General features: G+C 42.7%; 1 protein-coding gene across 1 annotated transcript in view; it reads left to right on the top strand.

Annotated features, from left to right (window-relative positions):
• The window catches only part of PDGFA (platelet derived growth factor subunit A), a 166,243-nt gene extending 146,127 nt beyond the window's left edge, over positions 1-20,116 (top strand). Inside the window, exon 7 of the mRNA XM_053957804.1 lies at positions 20,080-20,116. The gene's annotated coding sequence lies outside the window, so the exon portion shown is untranslated. The remainder of the gene's footprint in view (positions 1-20,079) is intronic.
• The last annotated feature ends 3,693 nt before the right edge of the window (positions 20,117-23,809 follow it).

The following is a 23,809-nucleotide window of genomic DNA, read 5'->3' as shown; positions in this document are numbered from 1 at the left end:
GATGTGAGAGGAGGACCCTCTGCTCCCAGTGCTCACGGGCCTGCGTGGAACAGCCACCAAGGAACTTCCTGCTCCAGAGCCACATTGGCCTGCCCTCTAACTCACTGCTTACTTTTCTCTTTCCTGTTATATTACCTCCTAATCCTAGTTAAAAGCTATTCAAAGGTTTGATCTTTGCAAGCATTCTACCTGAGGCATGATTCCATCTCAAACCTTAATCCAAATAATCTTGGAAACTAACCTGCCTGGCTGACCTTCTGAAAACATCCCCTGTGTAACAAGATGACACGGACACTGCAGATCAACATCCTCATGAACACCCAGTGCTTACAGGGGGCTCAGCAGAGATCCTGGCCCAAGGCTTCCCAGCAGAAATTCCACGTGGTTACCCTGGAGATAGTCAAAATTGCATTTTGAGCTGTTGCATCAGGGTGTCGTCTATCACTAACCTTATCTTTCAAAATTCTCAGCCTTACACATCATGGTGTGTCATGTCTGGTGAAAAGCAATACTTGACTTGACTGATGTGCTGTAACTGGGGTGAACTTATTACTCATGATGAGCCTATTAGTCATGTTGCATCTGCCTCAGTGTGGGGAGGTTCCTGTGTGAGTACAAGCTGGAACTCCTGTGTGTAAAGTGCAGCTGAGATAACCCTGCCTTTGCAACAGGCATCTTCAGTTTTGAACTAGCTGGTGGCTGATACAGAACATTTCAATGAATGCCCTATTTGTTAAGGTATCCCAAATAAACTCGCCAGAACAAAAACCACAAAGTCAAGCTACAAATCTTTCATCAGAGGCTGTTAGGAAATGTATATGAATCTAGTGACACTGGCCTTGTCATCCTCGTGGTTTGAAACACCCCATACAATATGAAATGTCAGCCACAAGGGTATGGCTTGTGATTTCAGGGTGTCTTTGCCCAAAAGAAAATTAGGCTGGGTTTAGTGGATTAAGCATTTTGCCAAAAGGACTGTGGGAAACAACTGAAATCCTGCCCTGTCTGAAGGACTAGTTTAATGTCTGAAAACACATTTCTGTGAATCTGAGACTACTATCAATTATTCTTGTTTTTGTTTTTTTTTTTTTTTTTTTAACTTCATCCTAGACCCTTCCCAACTTGGCTATTAGCAGGTTTTCAGAGGAATGTGTATAACAATTCCACAGATATATACTGAGCCCAAACTAAGATGTTCTAATGGTTAATCAGCACTGGTTAAAAGAAGATTTTATTTTTCCATTGTCTGGATTTGTCTGGATTTGATACTAACTTGGAATTTTTGACTGTGTGAAAGTTGAACCCATATCACATACCAGTGGATCACACTTTTCAGTAGGGACGGGAAGCAAGGAAGTGCTGTCTGGATGTTTGTTCATTATTTTTATTTTGGTAAAAACTCCTACAGTCTTGTCTCTAAACAGCACAGATTTATATAACTGTGTAGCACGAAGAGCTGTTCAGCACAGCCCTCACAAGAGGTACCTGATTTGACTGAATAGCATCTGGCTGGAAAGCAGCACTCCCATTGTGCATTACCCATCCTTTTAGCTGCCCCCAAAGAGGATATGTGCCATTTCCCCATGGCCAGCACTCTGACAGGAGCTCAGCTCTGTCTCTCTGGGGCAGGACAGGCCATTAACACTTCTACCAGAAAACTTGTGTGGTCCAGTTCTGCTGCTGGCAGTTTTGAGCTGGCTTTGTCATCTATAAACCTTTGAAAAGAGGCATCTGTGCAAGACAAAATTGCACCCTAGTGTTGATTGTTTTCAAAATTTTTGCAGAAGACATCACTACTTGCACACCTCAGAAATAATAAAATTAAACTGATGTCAAATCATCTACCAGCAGCTCTGTGCTCTTATCCCTTTTATGATTTATTTTCTCCAGTCATATATCCACATCTTAGTCATCTAGGGACTGATGTAAAGCCCATCCCAGTGATTAGAAAGTTTCCTATTATCTCGCCTGGCTTCAGATGATGTTGTCAAATTTTGATCTTGCTGCTGTTCAGGCTGTTGGAAAAACCCTTGTTGATTTGAGGGAGGCAGGATTAAGGCTGTCTATTGTGCTGGGGAGGGCAGCACTCCTGTGATGCAACGTGACCTTTTCTTTTTAGAACTTGATCTTTAGCTCTGCCTGCTTGGCAGTTCCTTGTCAGTGAGACAAGTTCATCCTCTCCCTATTTTATGAGGCCATCTGGGAGGATGTTGCTCTCATAAGCACTACCCTTGTAACAGTTCCATCATTTTGAGCTGAAAATTCTTGTGCCAGATATAAATGTGGGGAAACTTTCTCCTGCAGCTTGTGATAAGTGGTTGAACCTGGCACAGCTGATGGGAGGGAGAATCTGCCAGAAAAGCTTTAGAGTGTCTAAAGATCTTGGATCCTTCTGGTCTTGGAACATGGGGAGATGGGATGTGCTTTTCTGCACAAATGGCTTGCTTATCCTGATCAGTGCCTGGAGGCCAGCTACTCCTCCTGCACAGGATGGTCTTTATTCCCTGCACCCAGGACTTCTCCTTAACTCCACACCCAATGACCCACTCTACCTCCTTGCTTTATTTAATGAAGAAACATCATTCCACCTCTTGATCTAGCTCTAATTAGGACAGGTGATGGATATCCTGTTTCCCTAAACCTGTCCTTACAGATTTTCCCAGCTGGCATAGCACTTACACTGGTGGAGATTGGTGTAGTTTAACAGCTTTATTTGAGGGGTGTTGATGACACACTAGGTGAACTATTAACAGGTATTTTTGCATTTTGTTTTGATTCTTATAGTAAAGTTTCCCACCTGGACTCCTGAGGCAGGATGTGTTAAGTCTGGCAGGTTATTCAGACACTGCGCAGAATTTCAGATAACAGCTCCTCCATCTGACTTCACAGAGCAGAAAATCTGTGCTTTCCTGTGTCAGTTTTAAATCTGAAAACTTGGGCTCACTTCTGAGCCCTGCCAGTGACATCACTAACCCCCAGACAAAGATGTTTTTTTGCGTGACAGTCATAGTGCCATTTCTTATGCTCTGTAGAGATCCAGTTCTTGGTTTGGGTCCCCATTCTGTCACCATAATTGCAATAACTTATGCTCTTAACTATTTACATTTTGCATCTAGGGTTATAAGATGACTGGCACCTAGAGCAATCTGGTGCATGTTTTTCTGTGTTTCTTGTAGTAGCATATGAAATTGAGGTGAATTTAGTTTTCCCTGAATCAGAAAAAGGACAAGCCTTTTTAGAGCATATGGGTAATTTGAGCAGCTCTTTATCTTTACATAACACCACATCTCGAGACTCTAATGGACTTTTTGGAATGAAGTTTTTTGTACAAGACCCAGGATTAGAAGAAGTTGGAGATTGATGGCTAAAAATGCGGACTGTTTCATAAAAGATAGGATTATTATTTGATTTGTATTCCAGCCAGGTTTTCAATTCATGAAGAATTGAAACTGGCATTGGAGACTGTTGTGAATATGTAACAAATACTGAATTTATCTGTTGTCCCTGTTAGTGAAACAAATAGGGATGTTCAGATGCTGCACATCAGTGTGACACTCACAGAGGATCCTGAAATTGCCATGGGACATTCTGAAGGTGACAAATGATCAGAAATAATAGGGTGGATTCTGCAATTTGAAAAAAAAAACAAAAACAAACGCAGCACAAAAAAGCCTCTTCCTTTCTCTGTTCAAAAAACAAAGCCAAAATTCACCTATTCAGGAAGTTTCACGTTTGACAGGATTATTGCATAAATGACAAACTGACAACTTTTGTCCCTCTTTGCTTGTTCCAGCCTCACATTTACTTGCTAATTCATGCAAAGTTTTTCAAAGTGCTTCATACTGGAGGATGTTGGCTCTTCTCTGAACAGCAGTTTCTCAAGCAGCCTATTTCCTCCTTCAGACTCAGTGATCTGGCACGAGAGTGAAACACTGCTTGCTGCAGCCCAGGCCAGAGGTTCTGGAGGAGTAAAATCACAACCTCCCCAGCTGGTGTGATTGCTGCCTTCTCCGTGGCACTCCTGCATCCCTCTCTTCCTCTGTCACCTCCTTTTATTTTGTGGGAATGCCCAAGGTTTATTCCTGACACGAAATCCAAGGGGGTTGAGGAATTAAGTGCTTAATTTAGGAGCTAGTAGCAAATTATTCCCAGGGGTAACACTGCTCCACAATGCTTCCCATTGCAGACGTTCCTCCCTTCAGCTCTCCAGGGGGCTGCAGGGGCACGTTCCGTTCCCTGCAGTGCCCTGAAGGTCCTGCATCCTCTCAGCCAGGTTGGCCCTACCTGTACAGCCCATCAGCACATTCCTGGCTGGACTTGAGGAGAACCACTTGAAAATGGCTGTAGATAGTCAGTGCCCTTCAGGAATGTGCCAAACAAGCGCCCTCCCCTGCGCTCTGCAGCTGCCTGTCTGCAGATCCTGGTTTCCAGCCAGGCCAGTGGGGAACTGTAGTTCCCTTGACCTGATTTAGATCCCACTTAACTGCCCAAACTTACAGACATGAACCAAGAAAAACACTGATGTGCACTCGCCACAAAGGCAGGGACTGACAGGCAAAATCAGGCCACCACAGAGGTGTGGACTGATGTCTAATGGCTCATTCCTGCTGGGCAATCAGAAACATTGGTATCTCTTCTTTTAGAGATCCTTTATCTTTGCCTTATCTCTTTTTCCCCCCACCTCTTTTCTAAAAAACCCCACAGGTCTGAGATGCACTCCTGACACCTGCCTTCCTGAGAAGGGTGGATTAGCAATTATATACTGTGCTGGTCAACTCCTTTCTTCACACATTTACTTCTCAAACTTGTAGAATTGTCTTCTAGCACTCACCAGTGACCCTCCTCCAGTTTGAGTTGTTGGTTTTTCTCACAATTCCCCGAGCTCTGGCCATCCTGGCTAAGGACCCCTTCCCACTGTGCTGGAGGCTCCTCTGCTCCAGCACTGGGGCTGTTCCCGCCCCTTTGCACCCCCCAGCACGTGGCAAAGAGAGACAGCAACGTTGTGAAGATAGAGTAAGGATGCCTTCAGTGAGAGGGTGGTGACTGGATGGACTTACACCAAACCAGAGAATGGTCATGGCCATTTTTGCCATTTTTGTTCATGGAACTTTAGGACTTTTTTTTTTTTTTTTTTTTTTTTTTTTTTTTTTTTTTTTTTTTTCTGGGTTCTTCCAAGAATCCTTTCTGTAAGGGTCACTCATAACCCAACCATTTTCTCTTGGGTTCCACTGTTTCCTTAAAGCCCATTGCCCATCCCCCAAGCTGTTAAAGGAGCTGTTCTCTCCTGTATTATTACACTGCATTCAATTTCAGGTTTTTTGAGACTCTGGCACTTCAGTTTGGGGACAGGTTGTCCATGCAGAACTCCTGCTCTGCAGCTAATGAGTAATAATTGCTTGAGAATGAAACCCTGACTGCAGTACTCTTGACAAAAACTTAGATTAAAGGAAGAGTTTTTGAGTTGCTTTTAAGCAAAAATCTTAAGTATGGAGATTTTCAACAAAGTTTCTTCACATTCTCTGCATCCTCCAGACCAGTTTTCCATCATTTGGATGACTCACTTGGCTTTTGCAGGACCCTGATGTGGTTTTTTCACTCTCCAGGTCTTGTATTTTCTTCTTGTTTAGAGGAAAGAAGGGATGGCACAGAAACAATTTGGTAAGAGTCTGCTATATTAAAAACCAGTGTTGCATTTCCACCTTTCACTTAATATTTCTATGTCCAGCTGTGGTCAACAGAGACTCCAGATTCAAGCGTGCTAATGGCAATATTTATTTAGCTATCAATGTAACCCTTTGTTTCCATAACCTTGGCTTAATAATTAAGATCTCATAGCTAATGAAGTTCAAAATATTTTGTGGTATCAGACAAAGCTAGGAACATAACAGCCTGATCAATACCTTTCAGTGATAATTTTACTCCAAACCTGTGTTTTGAACATGAACCTCCAAAAAATTTTATTTGCCAAGACAAACGGTTTCTGTGCACAGTTATGTTTTTACAGTATTTTAACTCCAGTGAATCAGTACAGTAAATATTGATGCACTGTTTTGCCTTCAGTATTTTTGGACTTCTGTCAAATTAATTAAATAGTAAATAGCAGAGTGGATATCCCAGCACACTGTCCTATTAAATGCTAAGCAAGATTAGAATGCCTGATAAAAAGGTCTTTATGTTTCTGTAAATAAATGAAAGACATGGTGTTATACCAGCCTTTGTTGGCATTTCCCAGGTGGTTTTCCAAAGTGAACATTTACTTTGTGTTCTTTAACAGATGAAAAAGCTTCACTGCTGTGAATGCATCCAACATACTTTTATAATTATCTTTCCATCCTTTTTCACTGTGATTCCTCCAATTTACAGGGTGTTTTTTTCTTCTTCTCCTTCTGCAGAACTGAAAGAGACACCCGTAGGTTGCTAACCTCCATCTGTGGAGAGGATGTTTTTTTTGCAGCTGCCATTCATCTGCCTGCACATGGATCAATCACCTCACATTTCTCTGGGATGCTCTTCAACCACACCCGGAGTGAGCTGTCCCCTTATCCTCGGTGTTGTCCTTATCCTGCTAAAACCTTTTGTGTCTACAGGCAGGGAACACCAGGCAGAGATGATTTCTGTAGATACCACTGATCTCCGTGTCCTGCGGGGCCACGTTAGGAGGTGTGTGTGCCTCCTCCAGGGCTGGGAGGGAGCACACACCACAGAGCCCCGGCAGGCAGGAGAGGTGCTGCAGCCACAGCCCTCCCTTCTGGGCAGCAAGGCAGCAAACCATGTTGTCTGCAGCATTTTGCCTACTCAGCATTGGCCAGCAAACCCTGCAGGCAGAAAGTTCACACTTTCCAATCTATTTATTGACTGCGTTCCTGGCCCTGCAAGCATCTGCTTTAGCAGAGCACGTCACCGAGGAAGAGATCGAAATCCATTGTATGGTACAGGCTGGTTTTCAAAGTGGAACACCTGGGCACCTCCATCTCACTTTCTCATTTATCTGTGCACATCTTCTGTGCCTATCTTTTGTATTGATTTGCTTCTGAGATTATAGAACTCCAGCTCTGGCTTTGCATTTCTGACTCCACAAACTCAGAAGATTTAAGTGTTTTAGTGCCAGGTTTCTGCAAACTTGCTTTTTTCCCCGTGTGTATAACTTGGAGAATCAGTATGTTTCAGCTTTCAGTACAACTTGCAAGCAAAACTGAATCCATATTGATATTGAAGGATGAATTGGCTTTTACTGACAGATACTTAAGCTCATATTCATCACATCTCAGTGTTCCCAAGTAAATTTTTTTCATAAAAACAGATTGAAAGCTTGACCCAGATAGACTTCACAAGAAAGTTTGTTGTCATCGGGAACTGAAAACAAATCTCATGGAATATGAAGCAGAGTTTTAAATAGATGGGAGTCTGTATCAGTAGAGGTTTGGAAAATTTGGTTTCAGTATCCAGGATTATCCAATTTGCATGGAGGTTGGAATACCTGGAAAGCAATCTGCTTTGCAGAAAGGTTATAATAACTTCCATACAGAAGTATAACAGGGCATATGCTCTAGTGGATCCAGGTCTTACACAGTTGTTCTCCTTAGGAGACAGAGTTTGAGGTAAGCATTAGGTATGATCTCTTACAATTCCTGTAGGTCTTAACCCCTCAGAATTCCTCCTGGTTTAAAAGAGAAATTTGTGATCCAAATCTGAGTGAAGCTTCCCCTCACACACAGGAGCTCCCTCCCCATTGTTCATAGCGAGCAAGGCAAATACCTCTGCAGAACCTGTTTGAACATGCATGTTCTTACAGAAGGGAACACAAAGCAGTCTGACACGGTTTGTTATTTTCTTTTGCAACACTGGATATGTCTGTGCTCTCTTTCCCGTTTTGTTTTCACAGCCTTTCTTTTTCCATGTGAACTCATTCAGGAGAGAGGAGGAGAAGCCCTTCAAAAGAAGGAGGCACAGTGTGTGATGGAGTGACCTTGGGGATTTTGCCTCTGTCATTACCCTCACCACCTCTTGATAAACAGCAAGTGAAATGGATTTACAAGATTGTAGAAATCATTTCATTTTCTCTTGTTTTATCAGCACAGATGGAAAGCAGGGCTGTATCTAATCTCAGTCTAGAATCAGCTGGAGTTGGACTGATAGTGTATAAAGACAGCAAACCTATAAATTTACCGAGCTGTAGCTTGTGCTGTGTGAGCTAGTAAGACAGAGCTTAAGGAAGATAGAGATACAAAGACATTTATTTTGACATTCCATTTCTTCAAAATACTCCCTAGTCCTGCACCATATATTTCCTGACATTTCTGGTTTAATGCATGCCTTAAAATATTTCTTGTAAATATGATCTAACAGGGCCTAAAGCCCTGGGTTCTTCCTCAGACAAGGTACATGCGTGAGAGCTTGCCAACATCTCACTGCCAACCCTATTCAATAGGATTCACCCAGATGGTCCTGAAGTTTGTACTAGAGGCATCTTTTAGCTTTATCTTTTGGCTTTCTTCCTCTCTCTCCTTCTCCTTCTCCTTCTCCTTCTCCTTCTCCTTCTCCTTCTCCTTCTCCTTCTCCTTCTCCTTCTCCTTCTCCTTCTCCTTCTCCTTCTCCTTCTCCTTCATATTCTTTGTCTTCTTCATCTTCTGCTTCCTTCCTTCTTCCTTTTTCCTTTTTCCTTCCTTCTTCCTTCTTCTTCTTCCTTCTTCCTCCTTCCTCCTTCCTTCTTCCTTCTTCTTCTTTCTCTTCTTCCTCCTTCTTTATTGTTCCTTTCTCCTTCCTTCTTTTTTCTTTTTCTTATTTTATTTGTCCCCTGAGCTCTTCCTGCAGCATTTGAAACATTCCAGAGGCTCAGTGATGCCAATGTAGTGCTTTGCAGGCAGCCAACTGCACTTCTAAGCTGCCGCCCAGGAATGTATCTGACCACATTTGGCAGGGCAGCTGCAAAAAGGAACTATTAAGACTTGCTGAGGACCAGGACTGAATTGCCCTCTTACCTTAGACTGTGGTTCCTGTGATTCGGGGTTAAGTGCAGGGGGATGTCAAGCATGGCCTTTAGGAGTAAATTGTTGAGTTAGGCATTTTGTCGCTGAGCAGGGTAAAGGAGCTGCTGCAGAGCATTCCAGTGAAAATATTAAGGGGACACTTAATGTAATGTGTAGCTCCTACATGTGTTCATTCATGCACAAAAACTCGATTAGTACAGTACATCCACCATGTAGCCAATGTCTCCCATCAGCAAGGGCTTGTCTGACACATTTCTGTAAGGATGAAGAATTGAGAATCATGTACAGTAAAGAGAAATGTGTAAAAGTAGCAAGAAACATCATTACTTCTGGGGGCAAAAAAGCCTCTCTGTATTAACTAGCAAACTGTTGAAGCACGAAGAAATCAGTGCTACATCTGCACCAGTCTACTTTGTATTCATTACTAAAGGGCTGGGTTGAAACTTAATATATAATCACCCCATGAGTTTTATAATGGGATTGTTAATGTGGAAACTGGAAAAGCATTCCAGCCTGTGCCTTACAGACACATGAATTTAAATTCAGAATTAACATGCATTGGAAATAAACACTGTTGCTTTGTCCACTTGCTGCCTGAAATCACCAATTAAAAAACAGACAAACCACAAACCACTTGTGCATATGATGATCTTTGCATGGCTTGGATGCTATTAATCCAAAATTCTAGTAAAATGTAAGAATAAAAAATGAGCAGCTGTTTACCTAGAGAGGAAAATTGCTGCATGGGGAGGGGGGTATCTTCAGTTTTCTCTGGCTGCTGGACAGTCATGGATAATTTAAATCAAGCAAGTGTTACACCAGCAAGCACGACATTTCATCTGGTAGCAAGATGAAGGTGACTTGGGAGATTTGGGGTCCTTTGTGGCTATATAGCAGTCTTGGGTGACTTCAAAACAAAACAGCTGAGATGGAGAGCAGAGGCCCTCAGGAGTCTGGCATCCTCAAGTTCTTTTAAGCCATTAGACTGCAGGAGTTGTAGTGCTCTTGCAATTCAAATAAACGCCGGTACATTAACGTGCAAACAAAGCTTTTTGATGCTGAGGTTAAACTAACTTCCTTTCAGAAGCTTTAAAGTTTCACCTTGTCTTAAAAGAAAAACAGATCACATACAGACTTGAGAGTTTTGGATAAAAGCTCCAATGTTTTCCTTCTTTTTTTTTTTTTTTTTTTTGACTCAGTTGTATTTGGAAGAAGAGATACTCGTAAAGAAAGAAAGGCTAACAGGTGTCAGAAACTTTCAAGTTAGAAAAATACGAGTTGAAAATTGCATATGGGCCCTGTCATGAATAAGTTTGTCCTTCCTATAACATCCAACAGGCCCATTGTTTGATGTGAAAATTCATTTTTGTATATGAATCTATGCAATACACTTCTCCCCTCCAAAGGTCTGCAATTACTATAATATCTCTTTAAGGGTGTAGAGTGTTACTGTTCCTGCAAGGAAGCGTTCCCCTTACAGGACTCTGAGTCAGATTTCTCTTGCCTGCTTCAGTTCCTTTCTGGCTTTTGAGCAGCAGGTAGGAGCCAAATATCCAGCAGATCTCTCCATCTGATACCTATGGGATGTTACAGAGGAAGGAAATACTGAAAATGGGATATGGTGCAGCCAGGGCCAGGGGTACCACATGAAATGAATGTCAGTTGTTTCTGGAAGCTTGGAGAGGTGTCAGGACTGATTTTGCCCGAATTCATCATGATGTAGAATAGCTTTATTTTATTGCAACAGAACTGGAGGCCTTTGAGGCTCCCAAACATTGATGGCCTGGGGCTGTTGGCTGGGCAGGGGCACATTCTGCCTTTTAAGGGACAGGCCCATCGTTCTTACAACCCACTGCCTTACAAGCCACTGCTGTGTTGGTTTCCAAGTTGTTCCATCCCAGAGGAGCTGTTGTGCTGCTGCAGAGTCAGAAAAAGAGAGATCTAGCATAAAACCTGCCCAGGAGCCACAGAATCAGAGCGGGCATGTGGGGCATTCTCCTTCTTTTTCTTCCTACCTGCTGCCAGCAATGGATTGAGAGGGGAAACAACCTTGGCTTTGAGCTTTATTGTACAGGTAAAGAAAAAGGGATTGGTAAAAGGATGGTAAAAGGAAAAAAGAATGATAAAGTCTAGTGCTACAATTTTGTTCCACTCTGTGCCTTTATCTCTTCTTTCTCCAGGATTCTGCATTAAACTGCCTCCATCAGACAGATATTAAATGTAAATCTGGAGCAATCTTGATCCCCAGGGAAGCCAGTGGGAATTTTGCTTCCTTCCCAGCAGCTTCTCACCCCTAATGCGAAATTTGGAGAATATTCTTTTTCCTACTTCACCTTTCAATAGCCACAATTCTTTTCACTATCTGTCAGCAAAATCACACAGCACTCATTTCTGATCTAAGTTTCAGACAGGTCCCCTTAAGGCCCTAGGATTTCATCAGCAATTAGAGCTTTAGAGACCTTTTGTCTTAAGTGATTATTACTGCAGAGTTTATTCTAAAACTTTATCTGGCCTTACCCAGCCCGTATACATCTGGACTGCATTCCAGGAATGCCATTCCTTCTCCATTGTTTCTCTTGTGTTTTTATGTAACTATTTGAATCCAGAGATGCACTCACTTTTACATTGTAGACATGGTTTTAACTGGTACAGCAAATAGTTCCCTACACTTATCTTAAAAAAAAATATATATGTAAGAGATAATCTAATCTTAAATTTAAAGTTTAACACAAATACAGGGAGAGATGACAACTTGTGAAACTATTTCTCTCTAAGACATGCTAACATGGGTGATAGGACAGAGTATACATTATTTCTCAAATGAGGAAAAAATGAATATTTAAGACCTACTTAGAAAGTTCTGCACTGCTGTTGACAGCACTATTGTGTCTGAAGAGGATCAAATAGAGCTCATTGAATAATTCATTAAATGCATTTTGCAAAACTGTTCAAAATGTTTGTTTAAATTATTTATCCCGTTCAATGTGCTAAAACGCAGAGGGATGAGCCCTCCCTAAAACCCTGCAAATGTTTTACTGTATTTCCAAAACAGAACAGCCTTCCTAAAACAATTATAATAGCTTGATGCTATTTAACTTGCCTCATTCTGAAAGCAAACCTGATCTATCAGCAGCATTTATCAGGCCTGGAATGGACACTTGGCCCTGCGCAGGGATGTAAATGGGTTGTGGAAAGGTCTGGGTTAGCACATCCAGCCCTCTCAGGGTCTGAGTGAGTGAATGAGCTCCAGACAGGGGCTGCATTATCCCATCAGTGCTTTCCATGGGCACTGATTGATGGGGGCAAGGACACAGCGCTGGGTTTTACCTCCAGCTTTGCCCATGACCATGGTCCCTCGCACAAACCTTTGTGCTCAAAATCAACGAGTAACCCCGAGTGCCCAAGAGCTTCCCAGAGCCCTGAGATCCAGAAGATGTAAAAACCCCCACTGTGCACTCATCAGGTGCACAAAAATATGTGAGCTTCAGATTTCAGAGGTGCTGTCACCCAGCCCAAGCTGCATTTCTCTGATTTTCTGGTGATGCCTGGTGCACGTTCAGGGAACATTCTGAGTGGAAAACTGGCACGTTAGTGTCTCCATGTACCCTCAGTGGCAGGATGAGGAAGAACAGCATCAAAACATGATTGCAGGTCCACAGTTAAGAAATGCAAAATACACCCAAAACCATTCCCCCTTCCCTCCTTGTGTATTGATATGACCTGAACTAAAAATGTATGAAAACACAGATAAATGCATTTGGCTTGTCAACATGATGCTCTGTTTACCCCCATCTGACAGATCCATCTCAGCCTGGTAGAAGTTTTTGTTTGTCATCTCTGAGAAAAAAATAACTCAAAAAACTGAGGCAAAACTGGTTGCAAAGTGGATATTAACAGGGACACACTGCTCACTGAAATTCTTTTAAAATACCACTGGATGTTCTTGCGAGTGAAAGAGAGGGCTATAAATATTCGCTGCAGAAAGAAACCAAAATAAAAATTAAATGCCTGAAATGCAGCAAGCTCTTCACTTACATAAGGAGCACCAGTTCTGCAGTGGGTAATTCTGAAGGGTGATTTTCCCCCCTTTCTTATTCCTCTTTTTTTTTTTTTGTTTCAGTGTCCCTTCATTTGTACAACATTCTCTTTCCTTCTGCCTTGTGCTACACTTTCCTATGTGGTTATAAGAATGTACATGTCATTAAATCAAGAAAGCTCTGTAAACTGCATGAGTTTGCATGAACAGCAGCTTTTCAGAGTCCAATAGGAGTGGTGAGAACATTAAAAATATTGAGTGGTACAGCTGCCATCTCTAAACAGCCTAGATGATCTTTTTTCCTTGAATTGTTACTTTATTATTTATCTTCATGGCAAATTGGGCAGCAGGAGCTCCACTCAGAATGGGTTCCAAGCTTAACCTTTCCAATGGGTAAGGTGCCATCAGAAATATTTGTTTTATTCCATTTTTTATATGACTAAAGGGAAATGCAGAAAAAGGTTGCATCCTTGGTACTAAACTACTCTTGGTCAGACACAGCAGCTTGTAAAACCCTCAATTTGCTGTTTGCCTGACCAGTTTTACTGCTGGTGCTGCTCATAAATGTCTGCCAGGTCAAGCACTTTTGAATAATTGTCTAATAATTGTCAGATGCTCAATAGTGGCTCAAACACTGGGGTTATGTACATCAACAAGCAGGAGGAGGTGCTCCCCAAGTTAAGACTGCAATTTGCTGCTCCAGCAGTAGACCAGACTTTCTGCAGCTTCTTCCCCAGGGTTGAAGCCAGCACAGAGCAGTGGTTTTCCTCTCCTGCAGCCTCAGCTGAGCAGGGCTCAGGGTCCCTGAAGAAAGGGAAACGAGCTACCCTGCAGATGATTTTAATCTCTGCCAGCATCTGCTGTGTTTGGGGCTCAGGCAGGGCCATCTGGAAGTGCCTTGCACCCAAGTGTCCCCTCTCTAAATGCATGGGCCAGTTTTGCTCTGTGAAATTAAACAGGGAAGAATTTTATTCTTCTATGCTAAAATTCCCAGGCTGTAGCCACACCACAGAGTAGCTCCATATTCCCACTGTCCTCCCACTCGCTTCAACAGTATAGTGGAATAATTTAGAAGTACTACATGGCTATGAAAAAGCTCTGTAACACCTTTAGGAGAGCAAGAGCACAACTTTTGCTCGAAATCCCTTAAAGATCAATTAATTTCTGACTCGTCCCTTAAAGCTGGGTGAACTGGAGCAATAGTTTATTGCTACAGGATATTTTCCCATGCTCATTTGGTTCTTTTTTACTTATATAGAGGCACAGAAAGGCTGGGAGGGACCTCAGGGGCTCATCTACTTCATCCCTCCGCCCCAGGGGAGGATTACTTGCCCCCTGTACTCTGCTAAACAGTTGAAAAACCTCTAATAAATGGAACTTCACAGCTTCCCTAGACAGTCTTTTCTAGTGCCAGTTACCCTTGCCATTGGAAAGTTTCCCTAATGCCTGAGCAGGATGTCCCTTGCTGCCACTCATGAACATTCCTTCTTGTCCCATCAGTGATGGAAAAGAGCAAGAATTTGTGACTTCCACCCCTCTGGCTCTTACATACTTGAAGACTCTCTGTCTCCTCCAGACTAAACAGGCCTCAAACTCCAGTGGTCCTTGTTTTCAAGACCTTTGGTCACCCCTGCTGTCCTCTGGACTCTGGCCAATGGCCCACATCTTTCTTGAATTGTAGCACTAAAATAGGAGAAGTTTTCCAGCTGAGACCTTCCCAGCATGATGTGGATGGAACTGATTTTGTGTGGCTGTATGTGTTAGAGACAGAACTCCTGGGAATCATATCTCGAGTGCATTTGTTGTAAAACAGGGACATTTCTGACTCTTACTTAACTTGTGATGCCCTATAAACCTCAGGCTCTTGTAGGCAGGACTGATGTGATGATGGTCAGGCACGTCCTGCATTTTTACAATCAATGATTTCTATTAATTGCAGAAAAATCTATTTGTTCTTACTGAGTTTCATCATTTCTTGGCCATTTCCCCAATTTATAAGATCTTTATGAATTTCCAGCACATTGCAGACTTTCTAGCTTGATACCATCTCCAAAATTTATTAAGCATAGTATCTAGCCAATTGTACCAGTAATTATGTAATATGTTTAAAGATCAGTAGCAGGCTTTTAGAATTTCCTAACCCTTGCACTTCTCTTCTTAGAGTAAGCTGTAGATAGGTCTTCCTGAGAACAGTTTTTCACACTTTGTGTTCCCATCTTGCATAAGTTTATTTCAATCTGTTTCTCAAACTTGCTGATAAGAATACCACAAGGCACTTGTCAGAATTTCACTGAAGTCAAGGTATATAGTCTGGAAGATTTAAATCTCTTGTTTCTAATGTTTCTGTAGGACACATGATCATTTTTGGTCCAAGAATTGGTCTTCTGAGATCAGACCTAAATTCCTGTCCCCAAAATCATGACTCTGCCAAGATGCCTAAGAATACACTTAACTATAATTCTGCTGCAATACTGACATTTTAAATCCATATATGTAATACAACTATCATTAAGCTGTCCTTCCTGAAATAAGTTTTTTGCCTCATTAAGGGTGTCACTGAAATACTGAAATAAGCCCTTTCTTCCCTCCTTCCTCTGCACAGTTAAATGTGAGGGGTCAACTCAAGGTTGCCCAAGAGCCCTGAAAACTCTTCCTGGCTTCAGGTCCAGCACATCACAGGGACCAGAGGGACACGGGCAAGTGAGTTTAGGGAGAGTCTGTGCTGATCCCTAGCAACTGGAAAATATAAAGGTGAACAGCATCCCACAGCCAGCCTGCAAGCTGCAGAGATTAATTGCACTCAGTGAGACTTATTTGATTATTTGGTCCCCTGAGTAATAATGGGTTTCCTGAAGACTAAAGAGAGTAACACAGAAAAGTCAGAAAGAAATATGGGGACGTATTAAAAAGTAACTATGAAAGGGAGAAAAATATATATGAAACCACAAGGCATGTAATTAACTTAGCATGGGACTAGATTTGTTTGCTTAATTATTCCATGCAGCTTCATAAAGCTCTGAAGCAAGCTCATAAGTGGCTTTAAAAAAACCCAGAACTGATTTTAACAGAATATTATTAAATTTGTGAATGAAAATCCTGGTCTTCCTAAGGTCAATGGCTCCTCTTGGTTCATTCATGCTGGGATCTCTCCTTATACCGAGTGTGGAGCTCTTGGCACTTTGGGAAGCATTCACATGGCTTAATTTAGGATTTCTGGCTCAGGTATCCTGAATTGCTCTCTGGAGGCTGCATTGACACTACAGGGAGCTTGATCCTGGGTTAGACCTAAAGTTAGAATGTGTCAATGATCTCTTCTGTGCATACAAATCTTTAAAGGAAAATATTCTGCCACTGACCAGTGCCTCTGTAGAGATTGTGTGTCCCACAGAGATGTGGCACAGTAAACAGGAAATCAGGGAGGCAGCTCGTGTTTCCATAGTATGGTAAATGTCAAATGCCACTTAAAAGGTGCTACACATAACTTTGTTACTTCTGGGGAAAATGAAATTCATGGCAAAGAAGCATAGCTTGACAAGCTTAAGAATCTAAACAGAGATTGTGTATACTGCAAACTGTTTTTTCCATGAGGGAATCTTGGATTTTCTCTGCAGTCTTTATCTCCTCATAGTGGCAGAAGGCCTTACCCGTGGGTGATAATGTGAGCACTTGGAAGTGCTGCTTCTTGGGGAGCTCCCCAGTGAAACCAGCCTGCTGGTGTGGAAGTGTGGCACTGAATATCAGGTCACATCCTTGGAAACTGGGGAAAAATCCAGGACACTCCCTTAGGATGGGAGCAGAAATGAACATTACCTTCAGAGTTATCTTGCAGGGGAGAGAAGAACCTTAAGCAAAAAGAAATGAGGCTGAGGGAGGGCTGAGCTGATGGGAAAGCCCTGTGCAGCTGGAGGGGCTGCAAGCCCCCTTGAGGACTCTGACCAAGGAATGATCAGGAGTGATCAAGAAACCTGCAGGTGCTCTGAAGAGTTTGGATGTTTTGTTAGATCTGCATATTTCTTTCAGTGTCTGGCTTGCAGCAGAATTGCGTTGCAAAGTCCAGGTGTTACGTGCTCCAGCTGCTGCCTACATCTGGAGAGGTGAGCTGGGAACCAGGGAGGCTGCAGGACCTGTGGAGGGGTGAAAACCACAGGGAGGAGGGACTGGAAAAGAGGGGGCTGCCACTGGGCTTGGTGTGGCACCTCTGCTGTAAGACAGCTTCTGCAAAGGGGAGCAGAGCCTGTAAAGCCAGAGAGAGCAGATGGGGATGTCTGCAGAGTCACTGTGCTGCTGTTCTCAATGTGAAGCTGTCATTAGAAGGTGGGACTGGCCCTGAATTAATGCACAGGTTTAAAGCAATGAGCAGTGGAGCCCATCGCCACTCATCTCTGTGCAAACACTGGGTGCCAAACCCTTCACAGAATCTGTATTATTCATTATTAAAAAAAAAAAAAAGTGATTTTTCCTCTTTCTCAGAGGAGACTGAATGCACTTGTATGCACACATCAGGAGATGTGAAGGTCCAAGGGATGCAGCATCAGCGCTGCCCAAGTGAGCATGGGCACAGCAAGGGATCCGTGGTGCTGTGGGCCGTGCTGAAACCTGCTGTCAGGGGCTGTTCATCCAGAATAATGCCTTGGCACGGGCTCACTGCTTTGTCAACACTTGGCTGTGCAGAGGCTGAAGTTACTCAAATCTGGCCTTGCCCCATTTTTCATACCAACACCAACCTCGCTCTGCCTTCCCCTGCCCACCTGCCTCTGCCTGGGTGAACGTGTTCAGGATCTCTGGCTGGAAATCCTGCTCTGGGTCACTGGTAGCTGATCAAACCACCATCCTAATGATGGCCAGGAATATGTGATGGCAAGGAAGAAAGCTTCACTTTTCTCTAAAGGAAAATTCAGAGTCTCAAAGTTGAAATCATGGTGAATTTTGCCCCCTGATTAGGAGTGTAGGATCAAGTCCTCTAAGAGACAGTGAGTTTGTGTGATGCAGTTCAAGGATAGGGGGGGGGGAAAGAATGACAGGCCTAATTCATGCTCTTCCAAAATTATTATTATTTTTCAGCTAGGGGAGGAGGAGACAGGATGTGGTAGAAAAACATTTACAGGAGTTTGGCATGTAAAAACCTGAATGATGGATTAACAGCTTATGCCAGATTTTACCTGCCTTTAAGCAGGTAACATTTCTTCAAGCTCAGCAAGCTCCTGCTTGCCTAGAGCTATACTTTTCTTCTCCAGATGAGTGAAGCCAAAGAACCTTGTGCAGTTTTCATTAGCCCAAACTTTCTCTCAAATGTTTTCTTCTGCAAGTTTAATTTCACTCAGGGAAATAGTGGCCCTTGCGAAGAATCTATCTAAATGAGGGTCCTTTTTTTCCTCTGGGTTTGGGTCTGGGTGTTTTTTTTTTTGTTTTTTTTTTTTTTTTTTTTTTTTTTTTTTGTTTTTTGTTTTTTTGTTTTTTGTTTTTTTTTTGTTTTTTTTTTTTCTGGGGGTGACCTGAGCTCTCTGGGATGTGCAGCCTGCAGTCTCATGCACACAATCACAAGGCTAAGGGCAGGAGTTGGAATGCAGAGGATAAAGCAGAATGTAAATCCATTCAGTGCAGCAATTTAAGGTGTGGGAGGTCTCCTCTTATGCATAGAAAGGTCCTGTCAGTAAATGAAGCCTGAAAAACAGAGCTGTCTTTTGAGTCTCTGGTTTCCTCTCTGCATTGTGTAAAAGACACATAAAGCAGCTCTTTTCCCCTTCCCTGCTTTTGCAAAATGTCTACAAAACAGATCAGGATGGCACACGGCTACTGTAAGTGCTGCTAACTGCACACCCTTCCCTCTGCCCTGGAAGTAAATGGTTCCTTCTCTGCCTTTTTTGGCATGTCCCGTGGTATCTCATAGGAATGGGAGTTTATCCTCCATGTCTTGCCTAATTTTCCCCTCCATGATTTTAGTTTTCCCACGGTAAGATTAAGCTATTCTATATACCATCAGTCCCATAATAGTCAGTGAACTTTAAGTGAACTCTAACATCTAGACTCAAGTCATTGCATTAAAACCTCATAAGTTGATTGGATAGCTGAGTATTTTAATATTAATCTCCCCACGAAATGCCTTTATGCACTGCACAGACTTTCATACAAATGTCTCTCCTTGGAGCACAGGGTGTCTGAAAAGGCCAACTCACTCTGAATGTAGCACAAAGTGATTTAGTAACATCCCCTGCAAAAAAAGTGGAATTTGTCATCCGCAACTGAAAATCAAAATGTGAGTAACTCCAGCCTTTGCAAGCCTGGAAAGTTGGACCTGCATGAGCAAGGAGAGGGGTCTGGGCTCTGATGGGGTGAGGGAGTGTAAACACCAGGGCTTACACCGTGGTTTTAAGGACATTTCTCTTCCTTCCCTTTCTGCAAACCCTTTCTTTGGCCTCCTTTTCTTTTTATTCTATGAGCAGATTGTTGGTGTCCTCTGATTCCTGACATTGACATTTATAACCTCTCCCAGTTTAGTGCAAAACCCAAATTCAAGAGACTCTTCTTGCTTTTCACTGCCTAGGCCCTCTCCTCTGGGGGTAGCCCTGTGCTGCTGAGGCTCTGCACTAACACAGGGTCCCTTTATGTGAGAATTGAAGAGTTTTTCTCAGAGTGAGTAGTTCTTCTGCAGTAAGCAGGAGAGTTTCTCACCCCATCACCATCACTTGTGCTTTCTCTTCCCTCCCTCCAGTTCAGACAGAGCAATAAAATGGGGAGGCCCAGCACTGGTTCTCCTGTGCCAAACCCCAGATCCTCCTCCAAGGGGGATATGGACATGCCAGACCCTACCTGTTAATGAGCAGGTTTAAAATTAAGGTCTTGCATTCAGCTTTTAGAAACCTCAGCATGGTCTCCAGTACATTTTATCCAGCTGCTTAAAGAACCATCTCCTCAAATGTGAAAGGTTAAATTTCAGCCAGCCAAGGAGTGATGTTACCTTTCAAATATTTTGGAAATTCCCAAAACTTAGATAAAAGTCCAGAAAGCAATTTGGGCCTGATGCAAGCTAATGGGATTTTTTGGTATTGCTTTCAACAGGATTTGGATCTGGTTGTCCGCAACAACTACTACAAACCAGCTCGTGAATGAAAGCTGGATGAAGAATTTCCTGCCTGCTCTGTTCTGGTGAAGCAGCAAAGAAGGAGGGAGAACACTGCTTTTAAAGAGATAACTGTATTAAAACCCATTTGGCTTCAGATCAAAGATGGCTCAAGCCTATCATTTAAAGTATGTGCTGGACTTAGCAATTGCTCTGAAACATTGGCAAGACTTGAACTCACACAAAATAACAAAAAGGTCTTTGCCAATAAAAAGCAATTTTAAAAGATACTGTGCAAGGAGGTAAAAAAGGTTAGGCAGTACAATTCTGAAAAACATGAGAATTCTTCCTGGAATTAAGGAATATATCTGTAGGCAACTTAGCAAAGGAAGACCATTTATGCTCTGCTTTGGATGGAATTATACTGCAGCACAGACCAGACCTTATTGTGCACCAAGTTGAGGCTGTTTTACTCTAGTGGAAACTTTCTTTTTTTTTGGCAATTAAATTCAATCCCTCTGCTTTTCTCACTGGCTCGAGCTGCTGGGAATGGCAGAGATCTGCTTTGTGCCCACAGGGGACAAAGGATGGCAGATGTCTCTGGAGAAGAGCCTTTCTGTGCAAAGGTGTAAATAAACACGGGCAGAAGCAGGACAGGTAACACCTTGAAAACATGCCAGATTCTTGCAGCTCCAGGCTGTGGACACTGCAGCAGTTCCACCACAGCCTTTGGTCCACTGGATCAAGCAGATGTGAGGATGCCTGGGAATTCAAATCAATCTTAGGAAGTCTGAAGAGCATCATCTTGTACATCCCCTCAGGTTAGGCTCTCCCACCACTGCTCCTGCTCCACCTCGGGCTCGGGTGAGTGTCCCAGTGCCACGTGCCACCACTGCCCTGTGTGGCCTGCCAGGTGAGGACTGAAGTGCCCAAGGGTGCATTGTTCCTCTTTTCCTGTAAGTGGCTCCAGGAGGAAGGGCAGGAAGTGAGTAACATGGCTGGTGCAGTCCAGCTAAAATCTTAAGACATAACAAGCAAAGAATTGCCATTTTTGGCTAGTTCCAGGTCTCTCAGGCCATACAGAGCCATATCCTGTTCCTGGCAGTGGGCAGAGGTTGACACTCAAGGAGAGTAGAGGCAACATGGCTTTATGGAGATGTGTCCCTGTGGATATTCCCTGGTGTGCAGCAGGAGCTGGGATTGATTTCCCGAGCTGGAGGGTGCTGTGGCTCTTGCTCAGGTCTCTGTGAGCCCAGGGCTCACAAACCCTTTGAGGAAATCTGGATGGGTGCATTGTTCTACAATGCAACAGGAAAGCCAACAACTTTCCTGGAATTAAAATATAAATGAACGCATTGCTTATAAAAAGTACTTCCGAGATAAGTCATTTATAAACCGTGGAGAAGTTTAGGACATATAAGGCAATCTGTACTGAGGCAGCTGTGAGAAATGCAATTAGCTAATTGGCAATGTTTCTCCTAATTGCTACTTTTAGTAGGAGAGCTACACCAGTTAGAAAAGATTTGGTGCTTGGCTCAGAACAAACTGGATCAGTCCCAAGGGAGTTATTTAGGGTAGGAAGTGGGAGTTCCCCTGTCTCCAGTGTCATTACAAACGTAGAGAAGCCTGTTACCAGCTCTGGCTTTGCCCCCTGGGGAAGACACCAGCCATGTCCCCCTGGCCATGGGGACAAGGCACGCTGCCACCCTCTGAAGGGAGAAGCCAAGGAGACGGTATTCAGAAAACAAGAGTTGTTTTTAATGCATATTTAACCTGGGTTTCCTCCTGTCTGGGAACATTCTTCCCTTTAGTCACCGTGCCATTGCCAGGGCCTGCCCACCCCCAGACTCTGCAGCTCAGACCAAGCCCCTGAATTGAGAAGTGGCACCAAAGTGCTCCTTGCAATAACTCACCAGGGAGGTTTCTGTCGGGAGGCATCAAAAGGAAACCTCCAACAGCACCAACAGGAAAATAGCTGATTTCCAGGCCTTTTTATTGCTTGTAAAACTTTATTGGAGGTAGAGAGAGCAGGGATAGATAATGCTTTCTCAGTGAAATCATAAAGCATTATCTTAGTGTCAAAACAAAATTGAGTTCATTTCTCCAAAGATTAACACTTGGTATCAGCTGCAGCAGTATCTAGCACCTCAAGGAGTTATTATTAGTTTCATTTTTTAGTTGAAGAATTCCCTTTTAAATAGAGTCCTCTGGAATTTACAGACCACCTCTGTCTGGAATGCTTGCACAGGAGTTATAAATAAAATTATTTGCTAAAAATGTTTCCTAGTACAAACAGACTGGGTTTACCAATGCAAACACAATATATGTATTCATGCATATTTTGAATTGGTTACTGTGGTTCTTTTACCATTTGCTTGAAAGACAACATGATGTGAGTGCATTATGTATTTCTAACATTTTATTAGTGTGGAGAGGCAGTTAAAGACTGAAACATTAATGAAATGAAGAGTTTTAATTCTCTTTTCACTTACCTGTCCACAGACTCATCTAAGCACCTTACATTCATTAACATATTTCAGCCAGCCAGTAGTACCTGGAGATGGAGAAGTTGTTTCATAGCTGGGGAAAACCCAAACTGGGCAGAAAAAACCATTCTGGGAGCAATGTGCCCAGCTAGGAGCTGAAATGAATTCTCACAGCCTCAGGCCTGTGTGCCTTACAGAACACCTCGTGTCTGTTGCAGATCTGGAAGAATTGGTCGCATCAGTTACAGATTGCTGCTCTCTAAAACCAGGCAAAAATGCTTTGTCAGAGGAGTGCACATTTAATAGATATGACCCACATGGTTTTTCAACGTATAGAGCTGAAAATGGAGAGCCTAGGAAAAGGGATCTTTTTTTTTTTTTCCATGAAAGAATGCCACACATGATTGCCTTAATTTACTGAAACCAGTTACATTAATTCCCATGGTTTTCTGAGGAACTTTTCCTTTTTTTTTTTAATAAGAAAAATGTACAATGACTAGCTGAGTTTCCTTTCAAACCTTATTAAGCTGAAGTTATTGGAGAGATAAGAGTACATGTACACTCTTCTGCTTTTTCCTTTTTCATTGATTTTCCTCATGGCTTGCCTGGTTTAAGCCTGTACCTCCAAACTTCCAGGGGCTTTAAGAAGCATTTTTAGTTTTATTTAGGGAAGCTCTGCTGACTAAAGATATATACAAATATACATATAATACACTCTGGTACAACCATGAGCAATTAGAAAATACAAGCCTTAAATAATAATCAGTACACTGAATAAATAATAGGCAGGGCACTTTGCACAAGGTGTGGGATCATCTCCTGCTTGTTGCCCAGTTTCCATCCCAGAGCCCTCGTTTTTATTTCAACCTCCACCCCAAACCACAGGGAGGTGCCTGCCCTGGTGGGTGTTACTTCCCTACATGGGAAAACTTTCAGCCAGTAGTTTTTGTCTTTTTCTCCCCTCATTAAGCAATGATCTTAAAAAAAAAGAAAAAACCTAAAAAAACCCACCTAAATTTACTTGCCTTGCACATACAATGAAAGAGCCAAAGATTTATTTCTGGTTGAAGCAGTGGGTACTGGAGGCAATAGAGCTTTTCTAGTTTTCATTAGCTGAGGAGATGGCTTGATGCAATCACAGTGTTCATGCCAATAAAACTGAAAGGTAACCAGCTGTTTTAGTCCAACTGCTATGTGGGGCTTCTTTATTTTTCCTGGAGGAATTTTGCAATATATGATTTGT

This window comes from Vidua chalybeata, chromosome 16, assembly GCF_026979565.1.
Source record: "Vidua chalybeata isolate OUT-0048 chromosome 16, bVidCha1 merged haplotype, whole genome shotgun sequence".
Taxonomy (NCBI): Eukaryota; Metazoa; Chordata; class Aves; order Passeriformes; family Viduidae; genus Vidua; species Vidua chalybeata.
Note: the sequence above shows the minus strand (reverse complement) of the source record. Positions and strands in the feature narration are given on the sequence as shown.